This window comes from Podarcis filfolensis, assembly GCF_964270895.1.
Source record: "Podarcis filfolensis genome assembly, chromosome: 3".
Taxonomy (NCBI): Eukaryota; Metazoa; Chordata; class Lepidosauria; order Squamata; family Lacertidae; genus Podarcis; species Podarcis filfolensis.
In genome coordinates this window covers 66,640,638-66,667,174 of record NC_139606.1, presented here as the reverse complement: position 1 = coordinate 66,667,174, position 26,537 = coordinate 66,640,638, and the positions used below count along the sequence as shown (strand labels likewise).

General features: G+C 42.8%; 1 protein-coding gene across 7 annotated transcripts in view; it reads right to left on the bottom strand.

Annotated features, from left to right (window-relative positions):
* Positions 1 to 26,537, bottom strand: part of ESR1 (estrogen receptor 1) — a 214,765-nt gene that overhangs the window by 180,339 nt on the left and 7,889 nt on the right. The window contains exon 1 of one of the 7 annotated variants that reach the window (XM_083607969.1): positions 16,091 to 16,789. The exons of 2 other annotated variants lie outside the window; for them this stretch is intronic. The gene's annotated coding sequence lies outside the window, so the exon portion shown is untranslated. Of the gene's footprint in view, positions 1 to 16,090; positions 16,790 to 26,537 lie in introns of those variants that run through there. 4 more of the 7 variants (XM_083607967.1, XM_083607964.1, XM_083607965.1 and 1 more) reach the window with 4 other exon arrangements.

The window sequence follows — 26,537 nt, the reverse complement described above, 5'->3', positions numbered from 1 at the left end:
AAAGTTTAAGAAGGTAGGGCTACTCTCAATATTCACAAGTAGTGGATATGCAATGGCGGGGTGGGCTAGGTTGGGAGAATTACCCTCGTCTGTAGCCTCCCTCGAGCATATTTCAGAATCAGAGGGTGCTGGCCGATTGACCCTCTGGTCAGGTGGTGGTGTTGCTAAATGAGAGGTCTGCCAAGAAGAAAACATCCACCATTCATTTGACAGTGGCTGGGGGGCCAATTTGGCATGTACAACCGAAACATGGGTAGATGGCCTGAGCAAAACCAGCTGTGTCCACTTGGGTACTTGATGCAGCACTAGCCAAGTTCAGAGGGACAGAGTGAGGGGGTGGGTTGTCATCCGTAAAGAAATCATACTGAGACTGGGTTTGAAAGATTTTTGTGGTGTTGGGCCACAGACAGAACAGGGATGCTATTAGTGTACAATTACCTTACTGTGATACAGTCTCTCTAACCAAGCTGGTGGAATTAAGTCTCAAATGTAGTTTTAGAGAACCCCTTCACCACAAGCTATGTCAGCCTCTTTTATAAACTGTTTCATTGCTATGCAGGATGGAGGATGTGATCACGGTTCCTCATTCTCACCTTTACTTTATTTATTATGATTTCCCACACTTTCTATTTTTGTTGCAAATGTATGTTTTAAAAGGATATTAAAAGCCATACGGGATCAGACCAAAGGCTTATCTAACCCAGCATCTTGTTATTCAAATGGCGAACCAAGGCATGAAGTAGAGATCCATTTTGGCTGAGCAGTGGCAGGCCAGAATAATAGTCTTATTCGATGTAAATCAATACTTGTCTGAGAGAAGACTTATTTATATTTGCCCCTGTAAGAAGAGGTCATAATTATTTTACTTGCAAATTGTGGGCTTTGTTGAATGATAGCTTGATTCTATATGCAGTCATGGAGAAATTCTTAGGTAAGATTTCACCCTAATTTACCCACCTTATACATGTATAACATAGCACAAAAAAGAACATTTAATTAAGTATAAAGTACATCTGTAGCTCTCATAATTAAAGCTTTGCTAGGGCAAAACTCTCAAGAGAAAGCATGTACAACAAAATCTCCTTGATTTTATCTCTCCTTTGCTGGCAACAATAATCTTTCTGCAGTTAAATGCTTTTAAGTTGTGAAGCTTGAGCGACTGTATACACTAAGAGGTTTACTTGTTAACAGCAGTTTTCTGTACAAAAAAAACCACCAAAACACTATTCAATTGCTTAATCCATGGCTATTTTTCCATGCAAAATTTCTTAGGGTTGAAATGATGAGTCTGAAAAGTCACTATTTCAGTCTCATGCAATTTTCACAGGTGAGCTGGACCTTTGAGTTTAATACCACCCATAACAGTTTAATGGAATAATTTCTGAAGACAGTATAAGAAAACTGCAGTAAAAAACCCAGCCTCCTGATGCACGCCTTTTGAAATTCCACAGTGTTTTTCATTGCTTGCTATTTTATTTTCAATCGGGGCTGGGAAAGGCAACTTTTACTCTCAATCCTACCTTCTAGAGGTCCTTTCCCTAGAAATCTGCTCCTTCTTCCCATCTCTGTGTTTGCATGTGACTGTGCTTAGACATGTACTGTATTTTGGCTCTTCCCTAACTTAGCCTTTCACTAAGTTCATACCAGCTGTATGTTACTGAGGCCAAGTTTACAATGCGAGGCCAGAGAGCAAGATCAGACTAGAGTGCTGAGCATGTCTTTCCTCCAAAACTCCATACTATTGCCTCCTCTTCTTTGTTTGCTTCTTGAGTTTATGTTATATGTGTGCTAGTTTGGTCATGGTTAGAATTATTAACTAATTAACCGAAACGGAAGAAAAGTGTGTCTGTATGTGTGTGTATCTCATATTTTCCACATCGCCATGTTATAAGTGCATATTTTGCTGAGCTATTGCAGTATTACATGTGTATATTTTGATCATGAGTATATTCAGTAAAAAAAACACACACATTTTAAGACATGCCATTTCCAAAAATCCACGAGACTAGAACATTTGTATGTGAAACACCCGTCTACCAAGGAGGCTTGCTGAGACACGTCCCCTGTCAACTTATACTAGATAGCCATTGGTAGGTGACTGCCTCAAAGCCTTAGCCACCGCCCATTTGCATTATGGAGATGGTGGTGGCCTGCTGTGCAACAGGGTTGCAAGCAATTGCTGAGATTATGGGAAGCACTTCTCATAATGTGCTTTGAGCACTCTCTGTATAGATAAAAATAATAAATGAAGGGCTATATGAATACGATGTACTATCATCAGTATCACACAGGCTTAGTTCAATGGTGCTTTAAGTATGACAGAACAACATGGAATAATAATAATAAATTTTATTTATATCCCGCCCTCCCCAGCCGAAGCCGGGCTCAGGGCGGCTAACAACAATCAAATAATCAAACAATCAAATAAACCAACATTCTAAAAATATTTCATTATAAAAATTAATTAAAATCAAGTTAATGGCAACCATTAAGCAAAACTCTGTGCAGGTTGCCAGAGGAGGGAGTCAGGCTGCGCCCTGACCAAAGGCCTGGTGGAACAACTCTGTCTTGCAGGCCCTGCGGAAAGATGTCAGGTCCCGCAGGGCCCTAGTCTCTTGTGACAGAGCGTTCCACCAGATTGGAGCCGCAGCCGAGAAGGCCCTGGCTCTAGTTGAGGCCAGCCTAACCTCTCTGAGGCCTGGGACCTTCAGGGTGTTGTTATTTGCAGACCGTAGGTTTCTTTGTGGGGCATACCAGGAGAGGCGGTCCCGTAGGTACGAGGGTCCTAGACCGTATAGGGCTTTAAAGGTTAAAACCAGCACCTTAAACCTGATCCTGTACTCCACCGGGAGCCAGTGCAGCTGATATAGCACCGGAAGCAGCTTTTATGTTGGTTACAGTGTTGCTTTTTCAAAGTTCGCAATCATGTAGGCAGAACCAACTACCTGCGTATTTATTATGAAATCGTCACTGGGATGGAACCGTGATTTTGTGGTAAGGATCACAAAAGGGTACCTAGAACTACACCTCTTTATGATCATAATAGTTTTTAGCATTCATATAGTGCTTTTTTAAAAATTCAGTGCTTCACACACATTATACTGGGCAACAGCTGAAATGGAATAATTTCTCTCTTGATTTAATCTCTCCAATAGTAAGTTCAAGACCAAGTGTAGTCGTCCTCATCTGCATCTTTCTTTTTTAAAAATTTGGTGCATTCTCCCTCTGATATCAGTTACATTTGCAAAAATCATTCTGATGTATTTTATTATCGTGTGTGTTGCCTCTGGAGGCAGGTCATGGTGCAATACCAAAAGAGAATTCCTTTTCAGTGGTGTTCCCCATACTCTAGAACTCCATCACTCTAGAACATCCACATGAGAACTTGGAGGTCAGTTAAAAGTTGGCATCAATGATCTGAGAATGCCTGTGCAAGAAGATAGGTTATTGAAACAAGCCACCATGCGTGCCTATCACATTGCACAGGGAAGTTCATTCCACAAAGTGCATGCTACCATGTTCTTGCAGGATGGATTTCTGCAGATCACAACACTGTCAGCAAAGCATCATCTGATGGCTGTAGTAATCTCACAGGTCTATTTGGGAAGAGACACATTTTCTTGGTTGTCTGCTTTTCAAATATGTAGTTTTAGGGATATGGACTGGGATGGTTTGTGGCAACAACAGCATCTCTAGTGAAAGGAAGGGAACCAAGAGTTGGCCAAGGGAAAGAGGCAAACAAGGTAATAAATGAACTGGTTGTTGCCTTTGTACTTCCACATGACATTCCAGGCTCAACACTGCCAGAAAGATATTGACATGCTGGATGAAGTTCAAAAACAATAAACACAAAAACAACAAGTGAGTTGACCTATGGAATAAGAGTAAAAGGAGCCACAGAAGCACAGTCTGATTAAGAGGTGACTAATAGTCAACTCACAATCTACAAATTGCAAAAACGAAGATTGTTGCAAAGAATAAGATGAGTTAGTCAATGTTAAAATGAATCAGTCAATGTTATCTAGGAACAATAGTATGATAATGTACTGGGCATAAAGGAAAGTTTCCAGTTGCTTAAGACCTTTGATAAGGCAATGGACAAAAAACTGTTGATTTGTTTGTTTAAATGTTAGGGTTCATTATTGTTATTGTTCATTATTGTGTGTACCACTTTAAAAGCCAGGATGCATATCCTGACCTAGTTTTTACAGCTGCGTAGCAGGTGCTGATAAGTCACTGTAATTAGCTGATAAAGGTAAAGGGAGCCCTGACCATTAGGTCCAGTCCCGGACGACTCTGGGGTTGTGTCACTCATCTCGCTTTATTGGCCAAGGGAGCCAGCATACAGCTTCCAGGTCATGTGGCCAGCATGACTAAGCCGCTTCTGGCAAACCAGAGCAGCATACGGATGTTGAATGGTCTCTTTAAATTTGAAGGTTCATTATTGTTCCACAAGATGTGTATTTCTTTAAGGGCCAGAGCAAATAACGTGACCTAGTTTTACAGCTGTGAAGCAGTATAGCAAGTGCTGTTAAGTTGTGATGATTAAGCTGTTGGGTATAATATATAAAGAGCAGCACCTAGCTCTCTCAGTACCCTGTTGGATGGGTTGGTGGTTAGGTCATGCTTATTGATATATTATAATTAATGTAAAATGAGTTTTTGTTTTTGTTATTAAAACCTAGCAAAAGTTACTTCTGCATTCCTTGTAATGTGTGGTCTCCCCAGCACGCCTTCTACAGCACAACTAATCGGAAACGCCGTTTACCTTCCCGCCAGAGCGGTACCTATTTATCTACTTGCACTTTGATGTGCTTCCGAGCTGCTAGGTTGGCAGGAGAAGGGACCAAGCAACGGGAGCTGATAAGTTGCTGTAATTAGCTGTGTCAGCAATTGTGAATGGCATATAATGTGCTGTATGTACCTTACTCTGCCTCCCTGGTGCATGGATGGGTGATGATTATAAACACTATGTAAGATGTATGTTAGAGGAGTTTTGTTATTAAACCATGCAAATATATTTTTGCGTCTCTTCAGTGTTTCCATCTGTGTGGTCTACTCTGCACGCACTCTGTGGCATGTTTCAAATGCCCAATAAAAAGAACAAAATATTAAGTTGGAAAAGCAATCCACCATTTACCTGGAAATGAACTGTGTAATTTCATAGTTGTTGGTCCATCTGATTCTATTTACCATGCAACATTGATTTTTTTCTTTAAAAATTGTACCCTTCAGGCTTTTGTGTTACCAGTACCAGTCAAAACTGAATTAGGTCTTCAGCCCTGAATCAGTTAGGGTGGAGAAACTGATGAACACTGACTGAAGTCAAAGGCACTTATTCAGTTTCAATTCAATGACTCTAGCCTCATTATGTTGTAGATGGTGTAAAATTGTTTCTGTTCTGCATCATCTGCCCCATAAGGATATGGTTCTGGGAACTGCTAGTTCCGTTTGCACAAAACCCCATGCTTATTAGTGTTCCAACACTGGGTTTCACTGTAGGAAACTAAGTATTTTATTAAAGGGATATTCCTCAGTGGTGTTTTGTGCAATGTGTGGGTCTGTTCCTGATGAAGGGCTGCATAAGATCTGCTGATCAGAAAGAAGTCTTTTCCAAGAGTCTGGGCAGAGTCCTTCAACCACTAGCACATCTACTCCTGTCCACCAGCCTGTCTTTTTAGAAGACTAGTTAGAGTGCTAATTCACAAATAATTTCTTAATGCTCTTTGTAACCACAAAATTCCACATCTGCAAAGCACATCATAAGACTATTTTGGAATAGTTTGTCCTTGCTTCCAGAAAGGAATGGGATGGTGTAAAGTCACTTAAATCACATTTTCCTTCATTATGGATTCATCTCACATGGCAGAGGGTTATTAATAAACATCTCAATATAGCTTTAGGATTGAGTTCAACCATCTAAATATGAAAGGTACACTGCTGAAGAGAGAAATTAGGCTGTACCTGAACCAGCTGCACTAGTACCTTCATTGGTGGTATATATCTCAAATAAGAGTTCCTCCTGTCTAGGTTGTTATTAAGAGACTACTGGTTTAAAATATGAGTACATGCCTTATCTGGAGCCAAACCAGCAATCCATCTACAGCCCAGTACTGGGAGTGTGGTGGGAAAATAACTTTCCTGGATCTCAAGGTCCCTTAGATGACCTTTAGGAGACAAATTAGTGCTCACTTGCATTCAGATCACATGCTCTGCCACTGAGTTATGGGTCTTTTTCATCCTTATCTTCCTTATGTCTTACTCCCCAAACCTTGACTGAAAATTCTCTCTCAAAGATTTATGCTGACTCTTCCTATGAGTAAGTTGCTCACAGTAGTAGATTTTGATATATCTGGTAGGATAAAAGGAGATCTTCATTATAATGTCCCAAACTCTTCCATTTATAGTTTGCAGATGAAGTCTGTATTTTTACCATCTGCAATTGCATTTTAAGAAGCTCTTGAACTCTTTACTACCTCTGTGTTGACTCAGCTAAAGAAGATGTACATTCCAACTGGGTCTGAACTTTCCAGGGCTTAAATCACAGATTTCTCCTTCTGGAGGAGACATACTGAATCTCAGTGTCCTGAGGATCAGGGTTCATCCATTGTATACACCACCCAAGAATATATTTGCCAAGAATGATTTGCTCATTGCTGGCTTGAAAATCTTTGAGATTTGCCCTTATTAAGAAAACAGAGCTTCCCTCTCCTGCCAGATTAAGAAAATATAAAATGGAATGTTATTTGCCAAATGAGGTTTCTATATATGATTTATATTATAATTAACTTTTCTGTATCCTTTTCCATAAAGTTCTCTCAGTTTCTGTTATGCCATTTCACTGAATGCTTGTAACTACAGAGTAAAAGTGTACATGTTTAATTTATTACCAAGAAAACCTTCAATACTGGTGGTTTTGAGTCAGGAAAAGGAATTCAGAACATTTACTAATCAAAAATTACTTTGGTCCTACATGTTTAGTCCAGTGATAGAGAACCTGTGACCTTCCATGCTCTCTGTCTGGTCTTCAGGACTGTCCTCAAGTCACACACCCCTCCTCAGCCACATCCCCTCTCTCCAGCCCACAACTCTCACTGTTCCTGCTTTACATTTTGCTTGAGTGTTGCCTGGCTGGAATGTTGAACTTGCTTGCCTAGAGGGGTATACAGGAGGGTGTATAAAACTAGCTTATTATGCAGGTATTTTATCTGACTTTGTTGCTCCACCTCCTTGTACCTCTGGCCCTGCCCACCACTGGCATGTGGCTTCTAGTAGACTGCCTAGAATGGAATGTGGCCCCTGCTCCAAAAAGGGTTCCCCTACCACTGCTTTAGTTCCACTGAACCACATGTAGCCAACATCAGAATTGTGGCTTATATTTATACATTAGTGGTTGTTAAGTCATTTTTATGAACTGGGAAAATCATTTACTATGGGGATGATTTTGCCCTTAGAGTGCAAGGCAGGCTCACAGCTGTTTGGAGCAGGCGCTGAGTGTGGAAAGTCATGTTTCCTGAGCAGCTTGTGAAGCCTAGCATCTTCCTCACTGAAACCTGTGCTCTTGCTCATCTCTCCATGCCCACCAATTTGCCCTGACCATCTGCTGTAATTTAAACTGGACCAGGGAGGTCTTTGCTCATGTCAGATTTCAATTAACGGGCACAGTTAAGAAGGCCTCCCACCATAGCAGGCACTGTGATTCTTCAACGGTATGACTTCACCACTGGAGCCACACTCCATTGTCTCTTGATGCCAACAACTCCATATTTCTGTGGCACTGAATCAGAACTGTGCCCAATATGAGCAGCAGCAAGAGAAAATGCACCCAAATTCCTTTTGCATTAAACAGGAGAATTGGCAATGCTGACAGTGTAATGGACTTCCCACAAGTTCAGAAGCAACAGCAATACCACATCAGCAAAGGGCAAACCACAAAGATACAGCAAGCCTATCCTGGCTCCCACCCAACACACACACACACACACACACACACACACACACACACAGGCTCTTTACTTGTAAATAAGGAAGAGATCTTTATTCAGACAAGTAATGGTACAGGCTCAACAGCAGACACTGTACTCTGGAGTCACTTCAGGACTTCACAAGCAAGACAAGAAATACAGAACTGTACGGAAGTGACAAAGATGATCCAATAGCTTCCCCACCCTTCCCACCAGCTTTTGGGGATGAGGCATAGCATGCTTGCTCATGAGACTCTTGCCTCACAGGAATGCTAAGCTTGCAAACATGTGCTCTGTCAGAGCTGGTGGGTCTGCTCCCATCTGAAAAGACCGTGCCTGGTTCTGTGCGCCAAGACCGCGCCCTCCTGTTCAGACTCCTGTTCAATCACTACCACCTCCTGTTCAGACGTTCCCCTCAGCTGATCAAAGCCCTCTTCAGCCTCCACTGAGGTTCTCCACGTTGCTAAAAGGTAAGAGGAAAGAGCTGGTATCCCTGCTTCTCTTTCCAAACCATCTGACACCAGGGTTGAAAGAGGAGATCCCCCCTTTCAAAGTAGGTTCCCACCATTCAGCCCCCTCTTCTGTTTCTTCTTCATCTCCTGTGTCAGTCTGCCAGCCTAAGCCTGATCCTAACAATACTGTGGGGCTCATGGCATGAGCCTCTCTTTCATGCTTTTAACATTCTCAAATTTATGCAGTGACAAATACCTTGGTTTGTTTTCTTACACTGAGGGGCAAGACACAAAGTTAAGGACCCATTATGACCCTAGGTCAGAAAGTGCACAGCATCTGCAACTATAATCTAGTCATCCACAATAGTCTGTTCACCAATATCAGGGATTAGGTTTCCATGCCTTCTCCAAATTGTATTGATAGTTGCACCAATTGTTCAAACATTCCTAAACAAACATGCCCTTTTCTTATGAGAAACTCTACATCACCTGGACTGCCTCATTTCATCTCAATTTGATAGGAGAGCTATAAATCGAGTGCAGCTTCCTAAACTTCATTAGTTCCTACAACCCAGTACATCTGCTTATACTGTGTAACAATATGGTTAACTTGTTAATAGTATGGGGGGAAATTAAATGCCAGTCTTCTGATCACTCCATCATCACAAGCATTTCTGCTTGCCAAATCTCCCCTCTCCTCCAACTGGGTTTTGTAGATTCGCCTGACCCTCCGGAGTGGAATGGGAGACATGGGGGTGCCTGGGGGGAAAGCTCCATTGTGTTAGCAAGAGCCTTTGTGCTGGCTTCCACTGGCATACAAGGTGAGTTGAATGCAAGCCATGGTTGACATTCCTGTAGTTGGGCATTAGAACTCTCTCTCACTCTCTCTCTCTCTCTCTCTCTCTCTCTCTCTCACACACACACACACACACACACACACACAGTACCTTAAATAACATCAGGAATGCATATATTTCACTGCAGCTGTCCTTAATAGCCAATGAAGCTACAGTAGTTTTCATTTCCTACAGGTCTTTCAGATCAGCAGAACCACAAGCAGTACCTCTAACCAAACACAAACCGCAAAAAAAAACCATATACAGGTGTTAGAGCATGCAATAGGGCTTTAATATTATATCATCAGTACCAAGGCATCTCTTCACTATTTGGTATTCTTTGTTTTCAAGACTTTAGGAGAAATGCCTCATTAGAACCTAAATAAACTTGTGATTTATAAAATGTTGACACAAATTGCAAAAGCGAGGAAAACAATTAAAGTATGCAAAACAATGTGGGAGGTAGCAAGTTTGTGTAAAATGCATGTAATTCCTTCTGCTCTACCTTGCTATAAGGCAGGTAAGGCTCTGCAGATGTTGCTGACACACAACTCCCATCATCCCCAAAAAGCATGGCCAGTGGGAATTGTATTAAAGCAACATTTGGAGAGCCAAAGGTTCCCCACACTGGCTATAAGGTATGCAGATAGAAACATGCTGTTTTGATACTAGAGATGCCACCTTGGATTTTCATCTGGATTTCTATGTCTAGTAAAATCCATGTATAAGACGATGCTTTTTGCTTTAAAAAAATTAGGCAAAAATTGGGTGCCGTCTTATACATGGATAGTGAATACAAAGCGGGGATGTGTGATTTATGGCAGAAGCAAGCAAGAGATTGGCAGCGGCAATTGGGAGGGTGATTGGTGGCTGTGGCAAGGCTTGCTGGCGATTGCTGTGGCTGCAGAATTGGGCAGGCGATTGGCGGCTGTGACGAGGCGGGCAGGTGATGGCAGGCGATTGTTGGCTGCGGCGAGGTGCGGCGATCAGCAGTGGCTATGCAAAGCGATCAGCAGTGGCGGGCAGGGGAGTGAGCGATTGGCGGAAGTGACCTCCCCCAGCCCACCCCCCAAAAGCTAAACAACTTAATTTCTTAATTTTGGGTTTTAAAAAAATAGGGGTCGTCTTATACATGGGGGCATCTTATACACGGAAAAATACGGTAACATACCCAAAAAATACCAGACTTGACTAGCTCCAATGAACACATGTGATATGCACATGGATGCTGCAGAGAACCTCTGCAACAAATGCAGCCTTCCTGCTATGGGTTGAGTCTTGTGGCCATGACCTCTTGCTTTAAATAAGGAGCACAAAGCTGCATTCAGTAGGAAGAGTGGGGAGGATTAATAGTTCAAGGTCAGAGGGCTCAGTTCACAGTGTGAAGTCATCTCTGAATCATATGTCCAGAATACTATTTGGGAAAGCCTGAAATACCAATTCAGATCCGAAAAGTTTAAAGGCATGTTTAAAGGCACTGTTTCTAAATCAGACTGAGAGAAATTTGCTAACCTTCAAACTACAGGTAAGCTCTTGTGTTTTTTGTGGAACTACATCACTTCAGACTATACTGGGGTAAAGTATGTTTTTTAATAAGGTAAAGGGACCCCGATCATTAGGTCCAGTTGTGGCCAACTCTGGGGTTGCGGCACTCATCTCGCTTTATTGGCCAAGGGAGCCAACATACAGCTTCCGGGTCATGTGGCCAGCATGACTAAGCCGCTTCTGGCAAACCAGAGCAGCGCACGGAAACGCTGTTTACCTTCCCACCGGAGCAGTACCTATTTATCTACTTGCACTTTGATGTGCTTTCGAACTGCTAGGTTGGCAGGAGCAGGGACCGAGCAACGGGAGCTCACCCCGTCATGGGGATTCGAACCGCCGACCTTCCGATCGGCAAGTCCTAGGCTCTGTGGTTTAACCCACAGCGCCACCTGTGTCCCTATGTTTTTAATAGGAGTCATTTTAAAAATGTCCTTTAGATAGAAGAAATGGTGCTACAGTCTTTACCCACAAACTAGATTTCTTTGTGCAAGAAATGAAATCCAGGAAGCATTTAAACACATGATCTACCGCCAGCAATCTAAAGGAGTACAGCTCCGTGCAGTTCTGCTGTGCATGTAGGCAGCTTTTCAATAAAAGCTGCTCAGCTGTGTCTCCAGGTCATGGGCTGGTGGGGGATGAAGCAACATCTCAATTCTTGTTTTCAAAAACTCAGAATGCAGAGATGCATGAATGTATGTAACTTGTATGGATATTCAATTCAAAGATCAGTGAGAGGAAAATAAACTTGGCATGGCTAAAACAGAATCCCATTTCAATTAGATAGGTCATATGCATGTCTATTCAGATTGTGTCCAGTGTGGTTTGTCCCAGCTAAGTGGGTATAGGATTGCAACCTATGTTACATAAAATGGTATTCCTGGCTAGGTGGTATTTGCATATTTCCTGACAGGATAGTAGAATGGACTCCTACTTGTGTTATGCCTCATTTAGGCATTTGTCTTGTTTTGTTTCTTTGGCAAGAAATAATGTATGTATGTGGCAGATTGGCTCCACTTTAAGAGTAGCTAGCAGAGATGCACCCACACCATGGAGTAATAGCAAATGAGAATTAGTAGTGGTAATTGTATCACTACAGCCAATTAAAACAAAATGCAATTAATTCAACACAGAACACTAGTAACAAGGTAATGAAGCCTTGGCAGGTCTAGTAGCCAACCAGGAGAAGGAGAAGAACCCCCCCACACACACACACACAAGCAAACAAAAGCCCAGTCATGTTGGCTGCACAAGCTTGTGCTGCTTCCACGTAAGCCCCAGTTAGGTGTGTAGCTTGGAGGGAAAATCAATGTGAGCTGTTGTACTGGGTACATTTGGACCACAGGGATCCCAAGTGCTGAAGCAACACATCTAAATTCTCGAATTAGAGCCATCTAGCAGTGCAAGTATACAAGGTTAAAGCAAAGTTCCTTGGTGGGGAGGGCCCATATCTCAGTGGTACTGGCAGACCACTTGCTTTGCATGCAGATGATCCCAGGTTCAGTTTCCGGCATATTCAGTTAAAAGAATCAGATGATGGGAAATATCTGAGACCCTGGGAAACTCCTGCTGGAGTAGACAACACTGGATTAAGTAGACAAGTGGTGTCACCTGGTGTAAGGCTGCAGCAAGGATACATAATCCATTTCATGGAGATGTTGAAAAACAGGAATTCCTATGTTGTTGAAAAAATGTCTCCCTACCCCCCCACCCCATCTATCAAAAAGCTAATACATAAGTCTTAATACAGAGTGAGTGTAATTATTCTGTTACATGTTAGCTTCAAAAGTGTGACCAAAGGTTTTCAGGAAGCGTCCTGTCCAAGTTGACCACTACCTTTTCCTCTGCGTTCTAAGAAGATACTGAGCCCACAGGTTTACAGTTTGTCTACCAAACATCATGGTAAAATCACCTTTACCGCTTTGCGGGATGATATGGGTGGCCAAGTTAACTCAAGATGAGAGAACTCACCCTGGTGCCATTTGAGAAAAGGATACAAAAGAGGGATAAAATGCTCCATTAGGTAAACAGAAATATCAGTTCTGTATTTCCCCACCACCACCACAAACTTACAAAGGGGGATTTTAAAATACAGGGAGTGCTGATCCATTTGCTTAAACCCTCGCCTTCTCTTTCTTACCTGACTTGCAGCACATTCCTAACCACAGTAAGTCAGAAGGATGCCCTATTGAATTCCATGGGCATTACTCCCCGGTAAGGGCACAGGACTGCCACCTCAATCCTACCTCCAAAAAGCATGTAAAGAAGCAACCTCTCTTCCCCTTTTGTTTCTGACTGTTTTTCCTCTGTTGTAAACTCTGCTTGTGTTATGATATGAATTGACTGAATTAATTTTTGGCTTTAATTCTCTCCCGACCCCTACACTCCACTTATCTGTGCCCTACTGACTGCAATAGGATTTCTGATAGGGGGTAGTTAGAATTACCGTATTTTTTGCTCTATAGGACGCACTTTTTCCCCTCCAAAAATGAAGGGAAAATGTGTGTGCGTCCTATGGAGCGAATGCAGGCTTTCGCTGAAGCCTGGAGAGCGAGAGGAGTTGGTGCGCACCGACCCCTCTCGCTCTCCAGGCTTCAGGAAGCTCTCCGCAAGCCGTGGGAGCCCGCGGGAGTTCCCGCCGGGCTCAGAAGGCTTGCGGATAGCAGCAAGCTCCGGGAGCAAAGGCGAGATTGCGCGTAACCTCACCCCCGCTCCCGGACCCGTTCTGGGGGCTGGGGTCGGGGGAAGCTCAGGCTTCCCTGCCCCAGCCCCGCGGCTAAAAAGGAAGCCAAGACAGTGAGCAGGATCCATCCCGCTAGCTGTCTTGACTTCTGCCAAAGCCGCGCACAGCCTCTCCCGGCTGGAGAGGTTGTGCATGGCTAAAGAGGAAGCCAAGACAGCCAGCGGGATGGATCCTGCTGGCTGTCTTGGCTTCTTTGCTGTTTGGGGCTGGGGGGGGTTTCCCCCTTTATTCCCCCCCAAAAAAAACTAGGTGCGCCCTATGGTCCAGTGCGCCCTATAGAGCGAAAAATACGGTACACTGTTAGTATTTTACATTTACAGATAGGTAGCCGTGTTGGTCTGCCATAGTCAAAACAAAAAAAAAAAAATTTCTTTCCAGTAGCACCTTAAAGACCAACTAAGTTAGTTCTTGGTATGAGCTTTCGTGTGCATGCACACTTCGTCAGATACACTGAAACAGAAGTTGCCAGATCCTTCTATATAGTGAGAAGGTGGGGAGGGGTATTACTCAGAAGGGTGGTGGGAATGGGTGGTTGGCAGATAGTTGAGATGAGCCTGTTGACGGCTCTTAACGACTGCAATAGGTCTTACAGGAAAAAGCAAGGGGTGAGAAGGTGAAAAATGGCTTTGTCATGTATAATGAGATAAGAATCCAATGTCTTTGTTCAGACCAGGTCTCTCCATGGTTTTAAGTTTGGTAATGAGTTGCAATTCAGCAGCTTCTCTTTCCAGTCTATTTCTGAAATTCCTTTGTAGTAATACAGCTACTTTGAGATCTTGTATAGAATGTCCTGGGAGATTGAAGTGTTCTCCTACTGGTTTCTCTGTCTTGTGATTCTTGATGTCCGATTTATGTCCGTTTATTCTTTGGCGTAAGGTTTGGCCTGTTTGTCCAATATAGAGAGCTGAGGGACACTGTTGGCATTTGATGGCATATACCATCTCGGGACTATTTAATTGCTCATCGTCTAACATTGTATATGCCATCAAATGCCAACAGTGTCCCTCAGCTCTCTATATTGGACAAACAGGCCAAACCTTACGCCAAAGAATAAACGGACATAAATCGGACATCAAGAATCACAAGACAGAGAAACCAGTAGGAGAACACTTCAATCTCCCAGGACATTCTATACAAGATCTCAAAGTAGCTGTATTACTACAAAGGAATTTCAGAAATAGACTGGAAAGAGAAGCTGCTGAATTGCAACTCATTACCAAACTTAAAACCATGGAGAGACCTGGTCTGAACAAAGACATTGGATTCTTATCTCATTATACATGACAAAGCCATTTTTCACCTTCTCACCCCTTGCTTTTTCCTGTAAGACCTATTGCAGTCGTTAAGAGCCGTCAACAGGCTCATCTCAACTATCTGCCAACCACCCATTCCCACCACCCTTCTGAGTAATACCCCTCCCCACCTTCTCACTATATAGAAGGATCTGGCAACTTCTGTTTCAGTGTATCTGACGAAGTGTGCATGCACACGAAAGCTCATACCAAGAACTAACTTAGTTGGTCTTTAAGGTGCTACTGGAAAGAAAAATTTTTTAGTATTTTACATGTGCCCCATGCGTATATGCCTACACATTCTCTTTTATATTTAATATTAGACATAATTCTTTCACGAATTAAGATAAATTGGGGAGCGGGGATAGGGCATCCACTCTGACATTTCAATGCTTTCTGTACAGTTGAGAACACACCGTTCTTCCAAGTGATATTGCACAAGGAACTTCACTCCCAACTTGACCTCTAGACCCTGAAGCTCTCGCTCTGGGAGTCATTTGAATTTTGGCAGCCAAGCAACTAAGAGCCAATCCCACAGCGCTGCACTGATCACGCTCAGCCTGAATTTAGAGCTTGCAGGTGAAAGAAGCGTGAATTGTCCTGTCTGCCTAGACAGTGGTCTGCTTACATGGTACAGTTTTCACTCTAAAACATCTGCCGTATTTAATGCCATATAAACTGAAATGTGAATTAATTTGCTTTGCAGCTGAAAGTTTGTCTTGCTGCAGAACTGCATAGAGGATGATGTTCTTAACGTTACCTTTACACATACACATGCCACACACACAAAGTTAAAACAGCCTTTGAAGCCCGAAGTCGCATAGTTGCTTCTGGCTTCATTCATAAATAACTGAATGGAAAGATCCATGTGGTTCCCTGCAGGTATCCTTACAATATGACACTTCAACCAAGTGAGTTCTAAAAACATTTTTTCCCCCAGAGTGCTGAAGACAGACTGTTATTCCTGCTCTGCGAAAAAGGAAGCACTTAATTTTTTTCCCCCTACATCCCCAGTAATTACTGCTCCAGATGTCAGTTTTCCACAGCCGGAGACACAGCTTCCAGATAGCAACACCGTCCTCAGCCACTATTCGGGGTGTGGGGGTGGGAATGCAATCATTGGATGCATTCACTGCTACGGGAACATGAGTAACTATATCCCACATCACACACATAACTCCTAGGTGTGTAGTTAACTTATAGCCGTCTTTAAAAAAATGCCAATACCACAAACATTCAAGAAAGTAAGATAGTCACCTACTTTGACAGGATCATCTGAGTTGCAGCCAATCTTCTCATTCTGAGACAAAAGCTGGAGCAAGAGACATTAAAATGTCTTTCCCATTGAGTGGTTTCTGCTGCTGCATGTGTGCTTGTATTTTCAGCTATGATGAGATTCTCTTTCTGGCAGTAACTATGAGGCTGATAGAACTGTAAAATGAATAATCATGCTGGCTGGCTGGCTGGCTGAAAAATAAAGTACTAGCACCACCATATGCTAGAGGTTGGGAAATCTATCAAATACCCAAAGAGCCCTGTGAATCCTGTTTTCTCCGCTTCTCTCTCTGCACTTTATAGTTTTGTTTTTAAACTTACCATCAAGGCTGAGAGATATATGACAGGATATAGTGCTATTAATTTGCCAGGAAAATGCTAAGATGGTCCAAATGAATTTCTTTTCCCATGTTATAAATTGTGGAGAAGGTAGAAATTCCCCCCTCTACAACAAAAAAATTTTGGGCTTCTTAAAAATGCATTAGTTAAGGAGTAGGCAGGAAATGCATGCTGCTAGATATTCATTAGAATGGGGCCACAAGCTCAAAACGTTGGCAAAGGTACGTTAAAGCTGTATGCATTTTCACCTAGTCCTTGGAAGCAAAAGATAGTTTATTGGCCCGTCATTTCCCTCCACTCACCTACTGCTGAGTAGTATGATATTTGCCTGAAGTGGCCCTGAAAGGGATTAGTTTCCTACTGGTTCCTAAGCCCTTCCCATCTGTCACATGATCTTCCCATTTCTGCCTGGAACACAGCTGTTTAAGTTTGCCTTGGGCACAAACAGATCCTGTGAGACAGAAAACAAACTAACAAGTTGCTTACCTAATTTAAAGGAGATATATGGTGAAAAATGAATTTTAAAACAAGACAAAATATTAGCTTCCCTATATGAAAAATGCTGAGGTGGGTTAATAAATGTAAATTAAATGGATTAAACCCTGTGGTCTAATTGCACAGTCATAGACACTTTTAGTCGTCTGCAAATGTTTGAATTGTTACGTGCTATAATACTGTCTGCTGCATGGCTTCCAGATAAGATTATATAAGACTGTTGGTGGTGGATTAATGTTCTGAGGGGTCCTGTGTGCAATCCTTTGTGGGGACCCTATTTTTTCACCTAAATAAATGTGACTATGGTCAAAATTGGGAATGTATGAGACAATAATCATGTTTCTGCCTTCACACTGTGCTCCTAAAACAAGTTGGGAACAATCCCTGCTGTGGGCCAGACAGGAGGAAAAAGTAATGATAATACGAATGTCTCTGAAATGGGTGCCCCCCCAAAAGTGGGTGCCCCCCCCCCAAAAAAATTGGGAACACTTGGGGAAAATATTTTGATCATGATAAAGTCTCTGCACTGTCCCACATTAAAACCACTTGGGAACAATCTCTCCCCCACCTTCTCAAAAAGTATTTCTATGGGAAGCCAAACAAAGGAGGTGAAACAGCCTCAACCTTTCCCTCAGTCCATGCACCCTCCAAAAACCTAAAGAGTTTGACTTATCCTACCCTTTTCTTTCCATCTTTGTCCCACAACTGCCTGGGGAAGTCCTTCTCTCTGGAAAGGGGAGGTGGAGTTAATACAGCCAATCAGAGTGGCAAGGGGGTGGGCCCTTCCAACTCCACCAAGTGGTCTGTGCTGCACAGCTGGAGGAAGCATTGCTATTGTCTCTCCACCTGCTCTGGGTTAGTGATCCCAGCTTAAAAGGTTGTCTGCACATACCTTCTTATCTAAAAGTACTAGAGATTTGTTTTTTTAAATGAAAGCTCAGAGTCTGCGGCACATCCTAGCATGGGCTCTGGTGCAATTACTCCAATTACACCTTTATGAATTCAGCCCTATTTAGATCCTAAGGATTACTATTGCCTGGTGTCCACACAACCTACTTAATGATTTACAGCTCTGACTTCACTTTTGGCTAAAAGCGACAGGTAGGAGCGGTCAGGCTAGCTCCTTTAACAGAAAGTGCTTTAAAATAAGACAGCTGAGTCTGGTGCCTCTATTCAGAGGCCTTTGGGGGCACCAGGTTGGTGACCCCATCATGAGATAATTTTAATCTGTTTTAGTATTTTGACTTCTGTGTGTTTTAAAGTATGGATGTGATATTTTCTTGATTTTATTGTAAACAATCTTGAGGTTTTCTACAATCAAGTGGTGTATAAATTTTATGAAATAAATAAATAATGGATCTGACTTAACCTACTATCAGCAGGGAACATGTGTATTAGACTCCAGGGCTTTTATGAATTCATTAGACAAGTCTCCCAATTCATTTCATATACTTTTATTTAATTGATGGGTTTCATTTATATATGTTAATACTAATAGATTTGTATACACCATAGCTTCTTTCCCGCTCATGGACTACTTATGTGAAAGCTCTTGAGTAATACACGACAGATGTAAGTCATTCAGGAGTAATAAAATAAAATAATAATTTCATATAATATAAATGCATATTATAGTAATAAATATAATATAAATAAATGCTATTTATTAATATATAAATAATATATTTTTATTATTTATAGTCTACATCCAGAAATACACAAGGAAAAGGAGGACTTAAAAAAAAAACAGCTTGCAATTTCTTCACAAATTTCTGCTTTAATTTTCACAGCCAGCTTGTAGTGCCTTAATGGGAAACTGCTTTTCATAAGAAATCTATATTTCAGTGTACTTAACTTATAGCTGTCTTCAGTGTACAATGTTTTCTTTCCCCCAAAAAAATTTGGGGTGTCATTTTACCATGTGGGGCAGATTTATAAAAATAAATTATTACAGCTCTGGGATAGCTCAGTTGGCAGAGCATGAGACTCTTAATCCCAGGGCCATGGGTTCGAGCCCCACGTTGGGAAAAGAAATCCTGCATTGCAGGGGGTTGGACTAGATGATCTGTGTTGTCCCTTATGATTCTATGATTCTATGCCAAGCAAGAACTGAACAAGCTATCCATAAATCCGTACTGTAAAACCATAAAATACAAAAAAAAAACCCTTTAGATACAATTTCTAAAAGTAATGGCTTGAATTCCAAGTCGCTAAGATTTCAAAATATTTAGCAGTTTATAACTGCCTTTAAATAAAAAACTTAAAGAAAGTACCCTGTCCCCTCCTTCCCTCTGCAAGCTTCTCCAGGTGCTTAAAGGCTCTTCCTGAACAACACAGGTGGGGGGCTGTGGGGGAGGAGAAACCCACTTTCCGTGAACTTCCTTATTTCAATTTATGTTAGGATCAAATTCTGATTTTGGCAGCAGTCCACAATGCCCCAACCTACCGAAGAATTGATGCTTTTGAACTATGGTGCTGGAGGAGACTCTTGAGAGTCCCATGGACTGCAAGAAGATCAAACCTATCCATTCTGAAGGAAATCAGCCCTGAGTGCTCACTGAAAGGACAGATCGTGAAGCTGAGACTCCAATACAGTGGTACCTCGCAAGATGAATGCCTCGCAAGACGGAAAACTCGCTAGACGAAAGGGTTTTCCGTTTTTTGAGCTGCTTCGCAAGATGAATTTCCCTATGGGCTTGCTTCGCAAGACGAAAACATCTTGCAAGTTTGTTTCCTTTTTCTTAACACCGTTAATACAGTTGCGACTTGACTTCGAGGAGCAACTCATAGAACGCAGTGTACATAGTAGCCTTTTTTGAGGTTTTTAAAGACTTTGGTGATTTTTGAAGCTTTTCCAAAACTTCTTTTGCAGCCATTTGGTAAGTTAAGCTTTTAAAACTTTTTGGGGGGGTTTTGGATTTTGGGTTGGGGTGTTTGGAATTCAAGGACTTGGTGTTGGGGAGGGGTTTGCAAGAATCTGGAAGCTTGTGTTTTTTTTTCTGCATTTTTATGATTTTTTGTGACCTTTGGGCCACTCTGCTGTTTTTTTAAAAAAATTCTGGATTTGAATTTCTGTGTGCTGGGTGGCTGGGGGAACAGTTGGGGAGGGGTTTGCAAGAATCTGGAAGCTTGTTTTTTTCTGCATTTTTATGATTTTCTGTGACCATTGGGCCACTCTGCTGTTTTTAAAAAAAAAATCTGGGTTTGAATTTTGAAATGCTCTTTACAGTATGTGTGACTTTAAAGAGCACTTAATAAACTCTTGTTGTACCAAATTTGGCTTTGTTTGGACTTTTTTTGACCATAGGAACGCATTAATTGATTTTCAATGCATTCCTATGGGATTTCATGCTTCGCAAGACGAAAAATTCGCTAGACGAAAAAATTCGCGGAACGAATTAATTTCGTCTTGTGAGGCACAACTGTACTTTGGCCACCTCGTGAGAAGAGAAGACTCCCTGGAAAAGACCCTGATGTTGGGAAAGATGGAGGGCACAAGGAGAAAGGGACGACAAAGGACGAGATGGTTGGACAGTTGTCTCGAAGCTACCAGCATGAGTTTGACTAAACTGCGGGAGGCAGTGGAAGACAGGAGTGCCTGGTGTGCTCTGGTCCATGGGGTCACGAAGGGTTGGACACGACTAAATGACTAAACAACAAAACCTTATTCAGGAGAGCCTCCTACCATCCAGAGAAGCTTCTTGATGGGTGCAGGTGGCTGCAGGAGAAAGGATGTCTGTAAATGTTAACCTGTATGCTCTCTGAGGGGGGAAACAGGTCTCCTAACAACACTCAACACACTGGACAAACTACGGCTCCCAAGATTCCCCACCATGCAAGAACAATTGCCTCAAAAAAAGTTTTTTTCACGTGTTTGCGGACTTCTAAGGTTTGAAGTTTTTTTCAATCCCCAAATTAAATAATAAAAGTATTTAAATTAAATCAAGAGGATGTACCTCATCTGCCTCATCTGAGGCACTCTCCGCCTAGGATTAGACTGCAGATTACACTGATATCCTCAGATGTTTTTTCTAATCCACTTTGTATCTTTCCCTAATCTACTAATTCCCTAATCCCCATTGCTAATCAGCTGATCAGTCTCAATTCCTAATTCAGGTTTGCTCTGGTTAATCCTAACAGCTACTGTTTTGCCACATATCCTAGATGACAATTGATGTTTCGCATCCTTGAATCAGTCATTATCACAGCATTCTGGTGTGGGGAGGGGATACTCCTGTGATGTCGCTTGGAGTGCCACTATTATTTCCTGCTCTCTTTTTGCATGCTGAGCCCAAGGATGGTTTCTACGGATGGGAGAGACGCTTGTATTCTGCACGGCATCGCCACTCAAGCACAAGAAGATTGTAACGGGTACAGAAGTCAGCCCTGAATAATGTTGTTTACATTTAAAATAAAATTTCTGACACCTAAAGTTGCAAAGTGTGTGAATAAAATCTAATCAGTTTTTTAAAGCTAGAAAAAAAGCCTACTCATTACCAGCAGCCACAGCCCTCTGCCTCTCCCTGTGACTAACGGAAGCAGCATAAATGATTAATTCATACAGAGAATCCATCTTTCTTGACATGAAATTTTTATTATCGACATACATAATTTTAATGTCTTTCTATTGCTACATGCCAAATATACACAATGGTGGTTAATTCTAATAATGACTAAATAGGCTACATCCCAGGAGTTTGATTTATAGCTTCCCCTTTAAATTTCTACCCATCTCCAGAGCTGAAAGCTGAAACCAGCTTATTCAGGGCTTAGCTGTGTCCTGTCCCTGACATTTCTTGTGTTCATTCCAGCTTTTATAGTTTCGTAGAATTGCTTGATACAGTCCATCTTGCTGTCTTCCTGCTACGGAAAGACTGCTTCCTGCTATATTATGCATAGAGGCAATGCTTTTTTTCTTTAAAAATGTTTAGGGGTACTCTCATTTTGACTCCAGAAAAATCACAATTTAATAGTTCAAATCGGGGAAAATAAATACAGTAAATGGACAAAAGTACAATGATTCACAAAATATTTAGGGGTATGTGTACCCCTGCGTCCCCCCAGAAAAAAGCACTTAATAGTGGTATCTCTATCCCTATTTCATAACACTGGATCAGTCCTGCAATATAAAGCCTGCATTTTATTTTTAAAGCATCATGATATGCCTATAAAGAATTCATCTCCCTGTCTACTGTTTATTTAATCTGCTATATCTCTATTTAATCTCTGTCTAGAACTCAAGGTAATGTATTCCAGTTGTAGTCAAAACAGAAATATGCGTAAAAGAACTATTAAGCTGTAAGAGATCTGACTGAGCAACCTACACCTGAACTGAGCATTTTGTTGCTGGATTACATCCATACTCATACTTCCTATTCTAGTTCTAGGCATTACAGTCAAACCACCTGAGTATTTACATACCCATATCAGATACCCAACATGGAGCTCTCCAGATGTTGTCTGACTACAACCCCCATTAGACCCACCCAGCATGACCGACAGAGTTGATGGGAGTTGCAGCCTAATACCATATAGAGAGCACAATATTGACTACTGCTGCTGTAATCAGCTCTGAGTGAAGAGAGATACCGTATTTTTCACTCTATTGGACGCACCAGCCCACAGGACGCACCAGACCATAGGAGGGGGAGAATAAGGGGGGGGTTCTTGTTCTCCCCCTCAAAAACAAGGTGCGTTCAAGGTGCGTTCAATAGCAGGCCTTGCCACTGCCCCCCAAGCTTGTGGGGCTGGCGGTGGGGGGAAGCGCTGCTTTCCCCCACCACCAGCCTCAAAGATCCCTGAAGCCTTTGGAGCGCAGCTGCACTCCAAAGGCTTGAGGCTTCAGGGACATCCTTTGTAGCCTCCGCAGTATGGCGGGGTGCCTTCACCCCGCCGCCCCGCGGAGGCTTTGTGCAGCCATCCCGAAGCCGGAACAGTGAGACGGAGGGCTGCGCAGCGCCCCATCTCACTGTTTTGACTTCGGGGACAGCAGGCTGCTATCTGCAAGCCTTGGGAGCCCGGCGGGAACTCCCGCTGGGCTCTTAAGGCTTGCAGAGAGCTGCCCGAAGCCCGGGGTGCACAGCGCTGCGCTCCCCGGGCTTTGGGCTGCAGGCAGCTGTGCGCAAGCGTGCGGAGCCTGGCGGGAACTTCTAAGGTTTGAAGTTTTTTTCAATCCCCAAATTAAATAATAAAAGTATTTAAATTAAATCAAGAGGATGTACCTCATCTGCCTCATCTGAGGCACTCTCAGCCTAGGATTAGACTGCAGGGAACTCCCACCGGGCTCCCCAGGCTAGCGCACAGCTGCCCGAAGCCCGGGGTGCACAGCGCCGTGCTCCCCAGGCTTCGGGCTGCAGGCAACTGTGCGCAAGCCTGCAGAGCCTGGCGGGAACTCCCATCGGGCTCCGCAGGCTTGCAGATAGCTTCCTGAAGCCTGAATTCTTTCCATAGGACGCACACACTTTTCCCCTTCATTTTTGGAGGGGAAAAGGTGCATCCTATAGATCGAAAAATACGGTAATTTTTAAGAGTGATAATAGCACTGCTGCTGCCCAACATGTGAACTTCAGCAGAAGTACTAACGTATTAATCATGAGGCACCCTAGTTGGGTTGTTGAAAATATTTCCAAAATCACTGAGAATATTGTGGTAAATATTTTGGAAACAATAAAAAAGCTGGGCTACATCAGAGTGAGATTATTCACTTTACAACAATCAAGTACTTGACTCAATGATCAAATCAGGAGCATATATTGGATAGAAACTGTACTACCTGTTGGACACCCTATAGCAGGGCAGTCCAACTTTTCATACCAAGCAGACCACAAGAGTACTTCGACATGGAACCAGCAGGCTGTACACTGACTTGTCGCACAGGAAAGCAAGGCCAAAATTTGACACTTTCTTGCAGCCCTCATGCTGCCTTCCCAAGGCCAGCTAAGTAAAGTCTTGGGCTTTGGGAAGGAGGTACAAGGCTCTGCAAGGGTCTTAGAGCCCTCCCATCTTCTTCCCAAAGCTGGTAATGTGCTAACTAGGCTTTGGGAAGGAGGCAGGAGGACTCTGGGACCCTTTCAGAGCCCTCACACTGCCTTCAAAAGCCCAGCACCTCATTACTTGGCTTTGGGAGAGCAGTATAAGGGCTGAGGGGGGGCGGTGTCAAATGTTGCTGAGGACTGCCAAAAAGACCTCAAGGGCCACATGCGGCCTTCAGGCCATGTGTTGGACCACTCTGCTCTATAGGTTAGTACAAGAGCAGAGTACCAACTGTCCTGAGTAGGCTCAAAAGAGCAATATTCCACCAAACCCTTGATAATTGTCATAGATTTTGGTATCTAGAATTGAAAGCAGAAATGAATCCAGTTCTGCTGTTCTAGATCAACTGGTCCACTCTTGCAGGATGATTCTGATGTCTGCTTAGCAAACCCCAAACGTTATGAGTGGGATTCAGCAAAAGTGAGTATGATTTAAAATATGTATATTTATATTCTAAATATTTAACATATTTATAACCTACCCTTTGTCATGGGAGCTCAGGATGAAGCAATAAAGAATTATTTAAAACAATAAATCCATTAAACAAAACATAAAAGCAGATAAAATCAGTTAACATCAATCACAAAACTACAGAGAATCATCTATAAAATTCCCAGGCTAACCATTTCCAAATGTTTGAATAAACAGGCATGTTATAAGCTGGCGCCAAAAGAAAAGAAGAGCCAGCGACAGCCATATCTCAGCGGAAAAGATGTGCCAGTGTTGCATCAAGAGTTGTGGTATTGCCAGTCTTAAATCAAACACATGAGCATCACATGGCAAAACTTGAAACTAAAACAGGATCACCAAGCAGAGAAGTAATTATGTGTTAAAATGTTATGCCCTACAGTCACACTGACCAGGCCACACCTTGACCAAATCAGACACTCCCATAGATTTCACACCAATTCAACTCACGTGTATAGAATCCAAAGTTAAAGGGATAGACGAGAGCAATGGCATGTGAGCATACCAAGCGTCATGGCAGTCTTAAAAGTGCACACCAACTGGGAAGCTGGACAAGAACATGAGCTCCTGATTACACAGGATTCTCCTCTTTGTGCCCATTGTGATGGTGGTGGAGGAAAGCATTCTGGCATCTCTGCTCCCCTCCCAGCCAAGTAGGAGATGGCTGGGAAGGAGAGGGCAGAGGGGCACCCGGGCAGACCTAAGAGTAAACATAATGCCTCTGGTTGCATTAGAAAGACTGAAATGGGTCCTTCCCACAAAGACACAGCCATTGTCTTCCATTGCCCATCCTTACCCACTGTCAGATTCTGGTCTGGTGCCAGATCCCACAGAGAAGGCAGGTATTGTTGGACCCTTGATTGCTCTGAGTGAACAACTCACCCCAGCAAAGGTTGAGTGCAGACTAAGTTTTTTAAGTCTCTCACCTCCACTTCTTCCAGGCTCTACTCTGTTGTGGATAATTTTCAGATTCTTAAAATGCCAGTCTTCTGGCCTGAAGATGGGTACTCCTCCATTTATAGTTTCTCACCTAGTGTACTTCCAAGGCTGCTGGACAGGTGACGTACTGTGGGAGACCTTTGATTTCTCAGGGGAAGGTGGCTGGGGAGCCTCATGCCTTTGATGCTATAAGGGAGGTTTCTCTGGGGCTTCCTGATCGTCAGCCTCACACTCTGTGGACTCAGTGGTTCTCCAGCAGCAGGCTCCAAGCTCTGAACCTAACATGGCTACTTGTCTGAGTCCTCTGTTGGAGACTCTATAGCCTCCAGCTCTGAATCTTGTTTGCAGCTGGGCCCTGAGATCGTGACACTCACCCCTTTTGCTGCAGGCTGGCACAATGTACTTTGAAGTAATCTAGGGCAAGACTGATCTGGACAGATCTTCCTTTTAGTTGTATAGTTGTCTCACATTTTCATTGTATTTCCTCGTCACTTTCCAAATGGGGCGGGGGGGGGGGGAGTTCATTGCGCTTGTTGGTCTAGGATGATAGAGAGTGCCTTAATCCACTTTAAATGCACAAACCTAACATTCTGGTATGTGACTGAATCACTCCTGAATCACTGTGTGTTGGGAGGCACACATTGTCACCACTTTAAAAGAGAAAGGTATTTTCAGCAGCTAGAGGAGGGTGATTGGAGTCTAGGAACAGTAGAAAGAAAAAGTGTTAAGCAGCCGCTTCCACAGCTCATCTCCTGTTCCCCCAATCAAACTGGCAGGCTCTTGTGTCTCTCAGCTAATCATCACTTCAATTTATTACAGCCAATGGACCAGAAAAAAGATCTGCATTTGGAAGAACGTGATCATTTAGTGTGGCAGCACATGCACTTTGGAATGCCCTGCCTCTTGAGATTAAGCAGGCATCTTCACTGCACTCTTCGGCACCTGCTAAAAGCATTCATGTTTAGACAAGTATTGCAACTTTTGTATGCTTTGCAGTATGTTTGCGTTTTATCTTTTTGTACACCTACCAGTAATTTGGTCCTCATGTCTTATATGCATAAATCAGATATCTGCATATCTGATTTGCATTGACTCATGTACGCATTTTGAATTTTAGCAATTATCATCCAGTGTCAGTAAACATTAGAAACTTGATCCAT